A 14,775-nucleotide genomic window follows, 5' to 3' on the forward strand; every position below is an offset into this window, starting at 1 on the left:
AATGTATAAACAGGTAACAACTAACTTATACGCCAACTACTTCAAGAAGAGTTTGAACTCTCAACTTTTGATAAAAAGAAAAGAAAAAAATACTATATTGGAGTTTTTATAGTTTTTATATTGAGTAAAAAACGGTTTTATAAAAATGTATAAGTCATTTAATATTTCATCAAATAAGAGTCTAAAGTAATTATACTCACATTTCCATAGATGTTAATGCGTTTTGGGGAATTGGTGGATGAAGTATGAATGGGGTTTGAAAGTGCACAAGTCAAAGAAAGCAGCCAACACGTTGAAACTTTTGTTTATTGTTTCATGTTTTATGAATATAAATATTTTTTTTTTGGTAAATGGCAAAAGGAATCGACATCAGTCCCTCCACCTCACCCGCCGGTTGTTTGTTATACGTTGTCATTTAGTAGCTGCATGCACAGTTTGTCATTTATATTTCATATACATTCTCATTTTTAGGGTGTGTTTGCTTCCCAATTTTTTTAACAATAAAAGGAACCTCGAAATGAAATTAAATATGGGCAACTTATTGTTTAGCTAACGGAATAGAATTAAATCGTAATATTTCTTTTATGATTTCATTGAGGCCGTAAACATTCAACAGCGAACGGTTTGATGATAAATTTGTTTATGTTTGTTTATTTAATAAACCAACAAATATAGACAATCGTTTAAATTGTAATATAAACAATCGTTTACGTAAACAAACAAACACAAAAAATAGTATTGTTTGTGAGCATTTGTTCATGTTCATTTAAATATGAAAAAACTAGGTAAATTCTTATTTTATTTTTTAAATTGTAATACTTGTTCTTTATAATAATTGTTACTTGTCTCTATGTTTGTTATAGGAGAATATGATATTATACATGCTCATCTTTAACGAGGTTTGATGAATTGTGATATACTATTAAGCTAGCAAAACGTTAAAAAAACAATAATTACAAAGGAGAATTAGCTAGTTTCGATTTTTTTTTAAACAAATAACCCAATTGACTTAGTTTAGAAGTTTTACATAACAAAACAAAGATTGTCGAACAATCCTATCAAAAATTGTATCTTTCTTTTGTTTTTAAGTCCCAAACACCAACAAATTTCGATACGATCTCAAGACCTTCATGTAACGATCAAAAGTTTGAGTATCTGACTATACTCTATTTTGGTATTTAAATGTTAAAGTAGGTTGTCATTCTAAGAATGGCAACTTACTTTAAGATTGAATTTAAAAACATAAGGAAGGTGACACAATCATGCAAGGATGCGGTGCGAATGGTCAAAGGTTAAAGAGTCAACCGGAAAGACAACGTCGCGGCACAAGCATAGGTGTATGTCGCGACGCAAGTTTAAATGTGATGGACATGTGGCAGAATGACATGACACGCAGCTTAATTTGTGACATGGGCTAACACGAAGCGATGTTGTGATCCGACCATGGGCTTTCCGTTATGCGGATTCGACTTTTTAGCTTAGTATATAAAGAGTTGAATGGTTTCTCCGATGGGTTCTTTTTAGGAATTAAAACCATAATTTGTGAGTGATGGTAATGGCTTATAGACATAGATCTTGAGGCCGGTTTAAGATGGTACGATCGTTGAACGAGATAAGGTATCCTCTTGACTATAACGTCCAGATCGTAGGTAAACTCATTTTAAAACTAGATTGTATTTATCTTTACATAAATGACCATTACGTTGTGAGTAATCAAGGGTACTGGGGGCGTAACTCGTCGATTCGAGAGGATGACGGTGATTATCCCACTCTTGGAGCAGATTTGAGAGGCTCATGTCGAGGCTATGAAAGAGGAGCACCAGAAGAGTGAGTGCATAGTGGGTCAGATGTCGTATTTTGATTATGATAGCCGGTGATTATTAACCCTTAATTGGAGAGTTTGGGTTCCATACTTCGGGGATACGCGACAAATTTTGATAGAGGAGGCGCATAAGTCAAGGTTTTCCATTCATCCGGGAGTGACGAAGATGTATAGAGACCTCCGACCTGATTATTGGTGGCCCTGCATGAAGCGGGATGTGGCTTGGTATGTGGAGAGGTCCTTAACTTACAGGAAAGTCAAGGCCGAGCATCAGCTACCTCACAACAAAATGGAGCCGTTGGGTGTTCCCGTGTGGAAATGGGAAGAGATTACGATGGATTTAATCACGAAGCTACCACAGACAGCGCGTGGAGTGGATTCAATTTGGGTCATCGTGGATCGATTGACCAAGAGTGTGCATTTCATCCCTATCCAGGAGAGCATTTATGCAGAGAAGTTAGCGGATGTCTATATCTGGGAGGTTATAGCACAGAATGAGGTTCCGGTCTCGGTGGTTTTCAGATCGGGATGTTTGATTCACTTGCAGGTTCTAGAATGTTCCATGAAGGGTTGGGTATTCGTCTTCACTTCATCACAACTTTTCATCCGCAGACCGATGGTCAGAGCAAACAGACCATTGAGACCTTAGAGGATATGCTGCGGGCATGTATGTTGGAATTTTGTGGTAGTTGGGATACGTATCTACCCTTGGATGATTTTTCTTACAACAACAGCTACCACGCCAATATCGATTGACCTCCTTTCGAGATGCTTTACGAGAAAAAGTGTCGGACCCCGATTTGCTAGGGTGAGGTTGGTCAGCGAGTTATGGGTAGCATGAAGGTGGTGCTCCGAACTACCGGATTAATCCGACAAGTGTGCGGGAAATTGCAGACCGCGCAGAGCTGAAAAAAGAGTTATGTTGATAGACATCAGTCATATTTGGAGTTCCGGGTTGGGGATATGGTCTTCCTGAAGCTATCACATTGGAAAGGTGTCATCCGGTTTGGGAAGCAGGGAAATTTGAGCCTCAGATATATCAATCCTTTTAGAGTTATTTCCTAGGTGGACAGCGTTGTTTATCGTTTGGAGCTACTCGAGGAGCCTAGTCAGATTCACAACATTTTTCATGTCTCTCGGGTGCGAAGGTGCTTGGTTGATGATTCCGTTGTGGTTCCATTGGAGGATATCCAGGTGGATGAGCGCCTGAATTACATAGAGAGACCGATTGCGATTCTAGACAAGAAGACGAAGACTTTGCGAAACATACCATCAGTAATCATATGTCCTTTCAGAACTTATAGCCATATGTCCTGAAAGCTCAAACAATTCTTTTCTATTTCTCACAATTCGATCTATGAAAAGGGATGTCGTAATCATATGTGAATTTGAGAACACAATTATTAGAACTACTAACCATAATGATATTAATCAGATTTAAAATCTACTAGCAAAAGGTGTTTCCTCATAATCATTTTCATGAATTAGAGCGAAACCTTTTGCCATCTAGATTTTATGGTGTATGTGTTCCCATCCATGTGAATCTGTCATTTCCAACCTATAATCATAAGATAAGGTTTATGACAAATTCAAATTCTAATTTAGCTTTCATGGACTGAACTCTGTTTATTCTTAATTTCTTGCCATCTAGCAGCACAAGTGCCTACCAGCGCTTCCAAGTCGTTTAAGCAGCTCACTTCCATTTACCAATGTACCATCACTAACCAACGTGCTCTGCTTTTTGCAGTCATATGAGAACTATATAACTCATAAGATTTTCCAACTTAACTGGAAGATGCACAGAAACAAGAATGTATCAACTTAACATGATAGGTCATCAACCTCAGGTCGTGTGCTAGTGATAACTAAAAGGTTTGTTCTTGATTGACTCCTGAAACTTTTCTAAGATCTATAAGACTGCCACTGACTTCTTAGTCAAGCAATTGCACTAATATGTTCTTTGAGGATCATGAAACATCCATAAAATTCATAAAAATTTAAAACTTTTTCAAGCATCCAAAAACCATTACTTATTACAAAATGTTTTCAAAATAGTTTCATATCAGAGAATCCAAGAAATCAAAATCATAAAATGTGAGGAGGTGCACGATCAAGCCTCCGCCTTCCTGCGATCATCCGAAGTACCTGAAACAAAATCCAAAACTTTAAGCCTGAAGCTTAGTGAGTTCCCCCAAAATACCGATACATAACAAATAGCACACATAATAACATGTAATGGGTCTACAACTTCCCAGACTGGATTACCCTCGAGCCCATAGTATGAGTCTGGCTTGGCTTACAGGCCCACAACTCACATCTAGCTTGCTCCCGAGCCCACAACATAAGTCTAGCTTGCTCTCGAGCCCACAACTTATGAATGGTTTTCCCCTTCTGTCCTAAGACTAGAATCTAAATGATTAGCCCTCAGTACGAGTCTGGCATGCTCCCCTGACCCTCAACTCGCATCTAGAATGATTTGAAGTCCTCAGTATGAGTCTGACATGCTCTCCCTGACCCTCAGCTCATATTTGGCATACTTTAGGGTTTGTTGGTTACCGCACAGAACAGTACAACCTCAACCCCACCCACACAACTTGTCGACATGTAACAGCTAAATGCACATACAAATAGTCAGACAGTATCACAGGTAACACTACAGATCTACCAGACTAGCATAGCAAACTAGCATGCATAACTAACTCATACTCAGTATATCAACAACTACTAGGATATCAGATCCAATGGGTCGGCCTTAGTGCCTTCGACCCCTAAGTATAGTGAGGAAAACGCACCTCACAATGTCGAACTGAACTGAGAATATCAAACTCTCGAATCACGGCTCCAAACTCAAACACCTACAACCACCATATGACCGATTCCATTAGAATCCCAAATTACCAAAATACCCCCAAAAGTCAAACTTGGTCAACCATGGTCAAAGTCAAAGTCAACAGTCCATGTTGACCCAAATCGTCGAGTGCATCTCCTGAATCATCGAGATCCTTCATATCTTAAAAGATCATAGAACGCTCGAGACAACTCACCGAGTTACCCAAGTAACCCGTCGAGTTCCTTAGTGTCTAGAAAACCGGGAAAAACTCAACCAACTAGTCAAGTTCACTCAGTATCCAGAAAGCGGGAAACCTTACCCAACTCGTCGAGTTTTCCTGTCTTAATGTATTCAACCCTTTCTAGTCGACTCCAAGGACCCCAAACTACAGATCTAGCCTCTTAGGACTAAGATACCACGTAAAGTTGCTAACTTTACGTGCATGCAAGGCATCAAAGGGATTAAAACTGTAACATCCCAAAATTCAAGACCAAAAATTTCTTTTAAACAAAACATTACTTTAAACAAAGACATCATTCCAAAACCTAATATGAGTATAAGTTTTCAAAACACAGGTTTATTATCAGAGTAAGCATTCCCAGGCTGACTAATCTATGGTGTGTGCCATGCGATCACCCCGAGCTCCTCCCTCCGCTACCGGAAGTACCTGAAAACAAAACTGAAAACCGTAAGCACGAAGCTTAGTGAGTTCCCCGCCTTACCACATACCATGCAAAACCACATACTACACATACTGGGCCACACCCGTTATCCTGGGCCTCGCCCCCTACCCCGGGCCTCGCCCGATACAACGGCCCCGCCGCTCCAGGCCCCGCCTGGCTTCGAGCCCCGCTCGGATACAGATCTGTTTCACTTAGGCCTCGCCTGTCACAGGGCCTCGCCCACTAACATATAATAGCACATAAACATATCACATAACATAAACTAAACATATACTCACAACTCTTTCTCTAAGGCCTCGCCTATCTCTGGGCCCCGCCCGTGTCCTGCTACTAATGAGTCATGGAACCTCGTCCATACTCCTGCTGATAGTGAGATACGGGCCCAGCCCACCCTCACTCCTTTCCTAACTTGGGCCTCGCCCCTGCTCTGCTGCTACTAAGATGTGGAACACCATCCACACTCTGCTATTGGTGAGATACGGGACCTCGCCCACACTCACCTCCCTACCAGGCACATACAAGTATCACACAGACAACAAGTATAAACTATCACATAAACCGCTCCTTGGGCACCCGCCCTCTATCATTGGACCTCATCCGAATATCATACTAGCATACTGTGCCTAGGGCTAACCCCCGAGTCTTCTACTCATAACTACATGGGCCGGCATTGTGGCCGTAGACCCATTCATACAAAGGGAAACTCACCTGATACTGCTGAACTGCTGTTGCTAACCCCTTTGACCGCTACCTGACCACTGACTCCGAACTGCTGCTCCGCTAGCTCCCTGAGCTACCAATATCAACATAACACTTAGTCTAACTGACCTTCAAAGGTCAACCAAGTCAACTCTAGTCAAAGTCAACGTCCTGGTGAAAGTCAACCTTCCAGGTCAACCCTACTCGTCGAGTCACCCTACTGACTCGCCAAGTTCATAAGTCCAGAGTCCTTCCACTCGCGACTCTACTCGCCGAGTCAGCCCCTGACTCGCCGAGTCTACTGATTCCCAATTCCTGTCCTGTCCAACTCACTGAGTCCTGGCTCGACTCGCTGACTCGAGACTTAACTCGAAGGGTTTGGGACCACGCGACCTGACTCGCCGAGCACACGGCAATCTTCATCCAACTCGCCGAGTTCATGCCTATCTTCATCCGACTCGACGAGCTATTCATCCCACTCGTCGAGTTCCTCCTCATCTTCAAGCTACTCGTCGAGTCCACTCGAAGGACTCGCCAAGTCCAATAAGATCCACTTACATGCAGAGGACTTCCGAGTCATGCATGAACTCCAAACTGTAGATCTACCCTTCCCAAGCCTATTCCCCACGTAAAGTTGCAAACTTTACGTTTAGAGAGGGAGATCTAGGCAAAATGCACTAATAGCTAGGGTTAAGACCAAGAGGCTCCAAATTCCACCCAATGGCTGATACTTTACGGGATTCTAAACCAAAACAAGCATGGATCTGAGGTAGCAACCTCAGATCTGGACCTCAAGCTCAAGATTGATCTTAAACATGGCTTAAAAGCCCCAAAACTCATAACCAAGGAAAATCTGGAGGAGAGAAACGACTTAATACCTTCAAATACTCTGAAATGCTCCCCAAACTTCGGATCCAAGACCACTCCTTGATGCTTCAAAGATTCCCACTCCTTCTTCTTCCTTAAAACCACTTAAAAATGGCTACAAGCTTGAATGAGCACAATGGAGGCTTAGGGTGCGGCGTTCTGGGTGTGAGAGACAGCAAAGGAGCCCTAGGAAGAAGATTGCGACGTTTAAATAGGCTCCAAGCCCCGGATTTAGGGTTTTCCTCGCACAGACCAGACTCGCCGAGTCCACTTGGCCGACTCGTCGAGTTGGTCACTTACTCCTCGACCCGGATCCCGCTCCGACTCGCCGAGTCCCTCCTAAATTTAGGGTTTCCTTTACTTTCTTGGCTTTCAAAATCTTGGGTGTTACAAAAACACTAAAACTAAGCTTAATAAGAGGTTTGGGGCATGGAGGAGGGCCGAGAGTAGATAAAATGGGCAACTTTATGTTCATGGAGGCCTAGAGGTGTCTAGATCTGAAACTACATCCTCTTGACAAGCTCAAATATGAGAATGACTCCATTTTGCACTAAAAATGACCATATACTTTCATAAGAGGAGATCTAATCAATAAGGGGTCAAGTATCAACTTTATACCTCAAGATGGTTGCCAAAACAGAGTAGATGTCGGATCTATAGCCTCCTCCTCATTCCAATCTCTTCAATTTTCGAGTTTCCTTCCAAAAGAGCACCAAAAGTCACTTTCCAAGCTTTCACACACACACACACACAATGAGATATGATGCACAAAATAGGGTTTCTCTGGGAAATAAGGTGGTAAGGGAGGCTGGTGAGGGGACTTAAGGCCCTTTAAATAGGGTGCAAACCCTAAAAATTAGGGTTTTCATGCACAACCTCAACTCGTCGAGTTGGACCTTCCAACTCGCCGAGTAGGTTCTCTAAAATACGCGACCTTCTTGGTTTCTACACAGCGATTTGGATCCTCCAACTCGTCGAGTAGGTGTTACAAAATTGCTTAAAATCCCTAAATTTCATTCTTGGAAATCGGGATGTTAATTATTAACCCAAAATTTAAATTAAGGCTAGGATCCGTATTTTCAATTTGAACTTTGAAGAGGGATGCTGCAATCAAATTCGAATCTATTTTAGGTAGGTAATGCATTTACCAGTTTCAAACTAGTGAAACTTCTAGATCTTTTGAGATTCAATAAACTATTCAATGACATGTTTAATCTCGATTATATTCTCACTTTGTGAATTGGATGCCGAAGATCACAAACGAGATGTGAATAACCATGTAGATTAGCTTGGTATTCTCGATGTCATTTATCATCTAATTAATGTGTCGGTTAGCCACACAGGCTCCATTAATCAATGATAATTTACGAGACACCCATTGCCAACAATATTAGTCCCATATTAGTGTGTCGGTTAACCACACACACTCCACTGATGACTAGTAAGGTGCAATGTGCAATTTCATGGGTTAGCATCAAATTCACATTTTTCCTAAAGTAACTAAGAGTGGAATTAAAAAAAAGGTTTAGTTACTTTATATCATTATACTTTAAATGAAGTTATGTCCTTTCAAACTCGTTAAGCAAACGACCTTCCACCAAACAAGAGAGCGGTGTGTAAGAATAGTGTAACACCCATAATCAGAAAGACTAAGAAAGGAAAGGAAAACCCTAAGTCAAGGGGTCAACTCGTCGAGTCCATAGGTGAACTTGACGAGTCGTAGTGGGATCTGGGTTATGGAATAAGTGACCGACTCGGCGAGTCGGCAAGTGGACTCGGCGAGTCTGGTCTGAGCGAGGAAAGCCCTAATCCAAGGGTTTGCACCCTATTTAAAAGACCTTATGTCCTCTCCTTAGTCCCCCTTGTCGGCCAGAAGTTGCTATACACGATTCCAAACCCTAAGTTGAGTGAGAGAAGGAAGAAAGTTAGTTTGGGGCTTTGCAAGAGGAAGATTCGGAGGATTTGACCACTAAGGAGCTAGAGGATCCAACCCTTTCATTGTGAGCATCAGTTTGAAGGTAACAATCTGTCACCTTGCCTTTGTTGCTTCTAGATCTTGTCATGGATGATGTTTTGGGGCCATTTTGGTATGATAAGGAGCCTTTTTGAGTTAAAAGTCCAGATTTGAGGTTGCTACTTCAAATCTAGGCATGTCTTGGCCCAGAGACCCATAAAGTATCAGTTTTTGGTGTGTTGGTAAAGCATGCTTGCCCCAAACCCTGGCCCTAGAGTGTTTTAAGCCTATAGCTCCTTGGTTTCACGTAAAGTTTGCAACTTTACGTGAGGAATAGACTTTGGAAGAGTGGATCTACAAGATGGAGCCCCTGCATGGCTCGAAAAGCCAATGTATGGATTAAGAACCGAAGCTACTCGGCGAGTCACATGGGTGGAATCGGCGAGTTGGATGAAGATAGGCAGGAACTCGACGAGTTGGAAGAACAACTCGGCGAGTCTGTTGAAGATTTCCATGGACTCGGCGAGTCTGTTCTTGGACTCGACGAGTTGGATCGCAGAACCTCAACCTTTTATGGATAAGACTTAGATTGGTGAGTTGAGTGGTGACTCAGTGAGTTGGACAGGATGGGACTCAGAGATCGTTGAACTCGACGAGTCGGCGGGGTGACTCGGCGAGTTGAGGCGTATTGAGAGAGTTTTAGAGCATAAGGATTCGACGAGTCAACGGGTTGACCCGGCGAGTAGATTCAGTCAGAGAAGTTTGACTTTGACCAGGACATTGACTTTGACAAGAGTAGACTTGGTTGGCTTCTAGAGTTATGTTTCGATCTAAGTGATATGTATGTTGATATTGGTAGCTCGGGGAGCTAGTGGAGCAACGGTTCAGAGAATTTTTGGTCAGCAGTCAGAGGGTTATCAGCAAAAGTTCAGCAGTGCAGGTGAGTTTCCCTTTGTGTGAATGTGTCTACGGCCACAATGCTAGCCCATGTAGTCGTGAGTAGGAAGACCCGGGGGTTAGCCCTAGGCACTGTTTGCTTGTATGATATTCAGGACCAAGGTCCAATGTCGGGCGGGTGCCCAAGGAATGGTTTGCATGATAGAGTGTACTTGTTGTCTGTGTGATGCATGTATGTGCCTGATAGGGAGGTGAGTGTGGGCGAGGTCCCGTATCTCACCAATAGCAGACTATGGGCGGTGTTCCATATCTCATTAGTAGCAGAGCAGGGGCAAGGCTCGAGATAGGTATAGAGTGAGTATGGGCGGGGGCCCGTATCTCACTTACAGTAGGAGCTTGGACGGGGTTCCATGACTCACTAGTAACAGGATAGGGGCAAGGCCCAAGACAGGCGAGGACTTAGGACAGGAATACAGTAGGGTATGTTCAGTTATGTGTTATATGCTATTTTGTATTATGTGGTTAGTGGGCGGGGCCCAGAGACAGGCGGGGCCTAAAAGAAACAAATCTGTATCTGAGCGGAGCTCGAAGCCAGGCGGGGCCTGGAGCCGCGGGGCCGTTGTAGCGGGCGAGGCCCGGAATAGCGGGCGTGGCCCAGTATGTGTTTATGCAGGGTATGTGGTAGGTTGGGGAACTCACTAAGCTTCGTGCTTACGATTTTCAGTTTTGGTTTCAGGTACTTCCGGTAGCGGAGGGAAGAGCTCGAGGTGATCGCATGGCACACACCATTAATTAGACAGCCTGGGATGTTTTACTCTGATGACAAGAATATGTTTTGAATTGATACTCTGAAGTTATGTTACAACTTATGATATGGTTTTTATAAATATGGTTTTAGTAATGTTTTAAAGGAAATTTTTATTCGCGATTTTTGGGTCGTTACAAGTTGGTATCAGAGCCTTGGTTTGAGGGATTCGGACATACTCTCGGGTGTGTGTGAACTCAAACTAAGGGATTGGTATAAAAGTTTTCAAAATGAAAAGACAAGTTTTGTAAAAAGAGTTTTGAGAAATAAAACAGTTTTAGAAAAGCAAAAAGAATTCAGAAAGAAAAGAACTTTGATAAGAGAAAAGGGTGTGGTGCATGCAATCAGCCGAGCTCAAGTAGGTACCCCAAAATACCCATACAAGTTTATGTTATGATTATCAGTTAGTAGAACAGCATGCTAGATTAGGACTAAGGATCTAGGGAGGATGCCTTATGTGCCTGTTATATGTGCTTTGAGCTGCATGATAGTGCTGGTTAGACAGTATTAGGGTAGCCTGTTTAGGTTATGCCTGAGTATATGAGATTATGTTACATGCTAGTACAAATTTTTGATATGAGATTATTATGTTATGGTTAGATTTTCCCTTGTCTGAATGTCGCTTGCTTTGTGCATTGTGGGATTCTGAGTGATGGGAGTTAGACATTAGGTGAATACGTCACGTCACATGTGATCAAGGTTGAATAATCTCAGAGTGCTAGATTTGGCTCTATTGCGCAACTCTCGTTTGAGTCTAACCGTTGTAGGGACGAGTCTTTTACTCGAAGGATTATTTGAGCCTCGTCACATGTGATGGCTAATTGGCATCGCAAAGAGGCCTTCAATAGCTGAGGACTGGTTTGGGTGGAGTCAGAGGTTCCCTAGGGTAAGCCTAGGATGAGATAGTGTTGGGAGCAGTAGTAGTAGAAAAAGAGACCTGGTGGAGCCAAAGCAGTTCTTGAGGAAAGTACGGATAGATGTGGAAGTTAGTATGGGCCCGTACTAATGAAAGCAGATGATCCGTACTCGATTCGGAAAGGCCGAGATGAGACCGGGAAACTTGTAGTGTGTGTGTATGATCCTTCAGCAGTGATGAGTATTCTGATAGTTATTGGGATATGTTTTCAGCATGGTGACATTGCATGAGAGACCAGTAGGCGGATCGGGTGCCGGAGAGGGATCAGGCTCGGGTTCAGGAGCCGAGCAGCTCGAGGAGCGGATGAGGGAGTTGATATCAGCTGAGGTTACGTGCAGTATCCTATATCAGACTCCCGTGATCTTTTGCACAGTCAAGGAGGGTATACTGGAGATCTTGGATGAGAGGCTGGGAGCCTTCCGTACCGAGATGATGGCCTTGATGGGAGTGCGTACTTTGACATTCCGGGAGTTTAGAGCTTGCGGAGCACCAGATTATCACGGGGCTAGGGACCCCATTGCCAGCAGCAGGTGTATGGCCGATGTTGCCAACGCTTTTCATACGAGCTGGTGTCCCAAGGGGGACAAGGTCAAACTTGCCTCCTTTCTTTTAAAGGACAGAGCGCGTGATTGGTGGGAGGAGGTTGGTCATGCCATTGGTGTTGATGTCGCGTTGGACACGATGACATGGAGCAATTTCTCGGCCAGGTTCAGGGCTGAGTTTTCACCGATTATTGAGGTGCAGCAGTTGGCACAGAAGTTTTAGGATTTGATGCAGACTACTGAGACTGTGGCGGAGATCACCGCCAAGTTCAGGGAGAGAGCCCTTCTTATTCCGCAGTATGTCGCAGATGAGGAGATGAAGAAGGCCCGATATCACAAGATGTTGAGGGCTGACATCAGGGAGTTCGTGAGCAGGTTCAGATGTAAGATGCTGGAAGACATGATCTCTCGGGCTAGAGAGAGGGAGATTGATTTGGAGTAGATCTGGAAGAGGAAGCCGGATGAGGTTTAGGTAGCCACAGGTTCGGGCAAAAGGCCCAAGGGGTTAGATTCGAGATCGAGGGATTACCAGAGCCGCAGCCGATGCGGGAGGTGTGACAGGACGCACGAGGGTGCATGTAGGAGTGATAGTGGTGGAGATTCGGGCTACTTCAAGTGCGGCCGGAATGGTCATTTTAGCAGGGATTGTACTGCTACCACCACGCGAGGATCAGACTTGATATGTTTTCACTGCAGTCAGCGGGGCCACAAGAAGGCCCAGTGCCCCAGTTTTCTTCCGGCAGGACGGGTGTTAGCACCCACCCCTACAACTCTGAGGATCACAGACGACCGTCAGGGCCGAGCAGAGGCGCCTGCGGTAGGAGGCAGGGATTTTCAGATGACTACCATGGAGACGCGAGCAGCGCCGGACGTTGCAGGTATACGACTTTCGTTTCTGTTCCCTTTATTCATGATTATATGGTTATGGTTCTACATCGTTGTTGATATAAGTATTTAGAATTGTGCGGCTTGCTTGTGATTTAGTTATATGCCATCTGCATACCTTGGATATTAAAATGGTAGTTAGGGGTCGTGCCCTATGGAAGCAGGTTACTTAGGATGCAGTAACTATGGCATGCTTATGTGGAACTCAGTAAAGACCCGCTGGATTCAGAAAGGTGTTATTGAGAGATGGATTGGTTAGATCCCTAGCTGTGGCAAGCTTGGGTTTTTCAGCAGATTGATTGTGATATAGTAGAGAAGGTTGGGAATACTTTTCAAGCATTGAGCAGTGAGGTATAAGCAGAATCAAAGTGGGGGGGGGGGGGGGGAGAACCCTCCGAGTGTGCAAGGGTAAGAGCACGCAGATCCAGGATGAGTACACGACCTCTGAGAAGGAAAAGAAGTAGCATAGCGATGGATGGATTGATGAGTTCAGGGTTGGGAGTTTGAGAAACTTCCCTACAGAGAGTTCATGTAATCGAGATAGTTAGTAACTGGTTGGAATTTCAGGATGGAGGATCGCCTGCAGGATTCGAGTGAGTCGAAATGACGATTTTGAGAACGATTAGCATGGGATGCTTACATGTTAATAGTCAGTAGCAGAGACAACATGTAGAGCATGGTAGAGCGGCGGGTGAGCCGCAACATTTTTTTTGTCAGCGAGCCAGTAGTGGGAAGTGTTGTAAGACTACGGGGTAGCCGTAGCATTCGCTAGCGGTCAGTTAGCATAGAAGGTGTTGTAAGACTACGGGTAAGCCGTAGCAATCCCTAGCAGCTTAGTTAGCGGAGAGTGGGCGGAGGCCCGTATCTCCTAGTTAGCGGAGTTTGGGCAAGGCCCTTACCTCCTAGTGATCAAGGTAGGGATCAGGAATGGGTAGTTGATGAGAATAGTATGGAGCTTGCCTGCATGGCCCATGAAAGGTGAGACCTTGGGAAAGGCCGCTCCAGGATGTAGTTGGGTGGGACCCTTGGGTGAGGCCCGTATGTGAGTAGCAGTATAGGTGAGACCTGAGAGCAGGGTTGCTCGATAGTATAGTCGAGTGAGACTCGTGAGCGAGCCCCATGAGTTTTAGTAGCACAGGTGGGACCTGGTAAGGACCTTAGGGTCAAGTTAGGGGATCGAGGATCCCATGACTTGTAGTGCTAGAGTGGCAAGGTAGATGGAGCAGTATTAGGTGGCCGAAGTTTCTCCGGAAGTCGCTGGGAGCGACTGAGAGGTTATGATGGGAATAGAAACCGGTAGGAGTCCGATAATCCAGATATTGATAGATTAGTAGGGACTAGGGTGGTCTCGGTTCATCTGTAAGGCGGATAAGGGGGAGCATAAATTTTCAGTCAGTGGCAGTGATGGTAAGAAGGCTACGGTGCAAGACAACTATTTGATTGGGGAGTGCTATGCATCTCACAGCAGGGTGGGATAATCTCAAAGGGAAGGGTTTGACCCTGTTGCGCAGCTCTTGTTTGAGTCTAACCGTTGCAGGGATGAATCTTTTACTCAAAGGATTATCTGAACCATTCGTTGTGATGGGTGCTCAACATTAAGCTATAGTAGTAAGAAGTATCAACTGGGTACTGGCAGTAATGACCGCACTGGAAGTAGCAAGAGTAATGGATTCGTTGAAGGATAAGTCCTTCACAGCGATTAGGGAGGTAGTTGGTTATGGAACGTTGCCTTGGGGGGGGGGGGGGGGCAGGAAACGCACAAGGAAAAGGAGGAGAACCCCTAGGATATCCAGCATAAGTACTCGGGGAATACCAAAAGGATTGTTAGTTGAGTAAGTTGTGTTTCCAGGATGGTCAGGGTTAGGGTTAACCCGA

This window comes from Lactuca sativa, chromosome 8, assembly GCF_002870075.4.
Source record: "Lactuca sativa cultivar Salinas chromosome 8, Lsat_Salinas_v11, whole genome shotgun sequence".
NCBI lineage: Eukaryota > Viridiplantae > Streptophyta > Magnoliopsida > Asterales > Asteraceae > Lactuca > Lactuca sativa.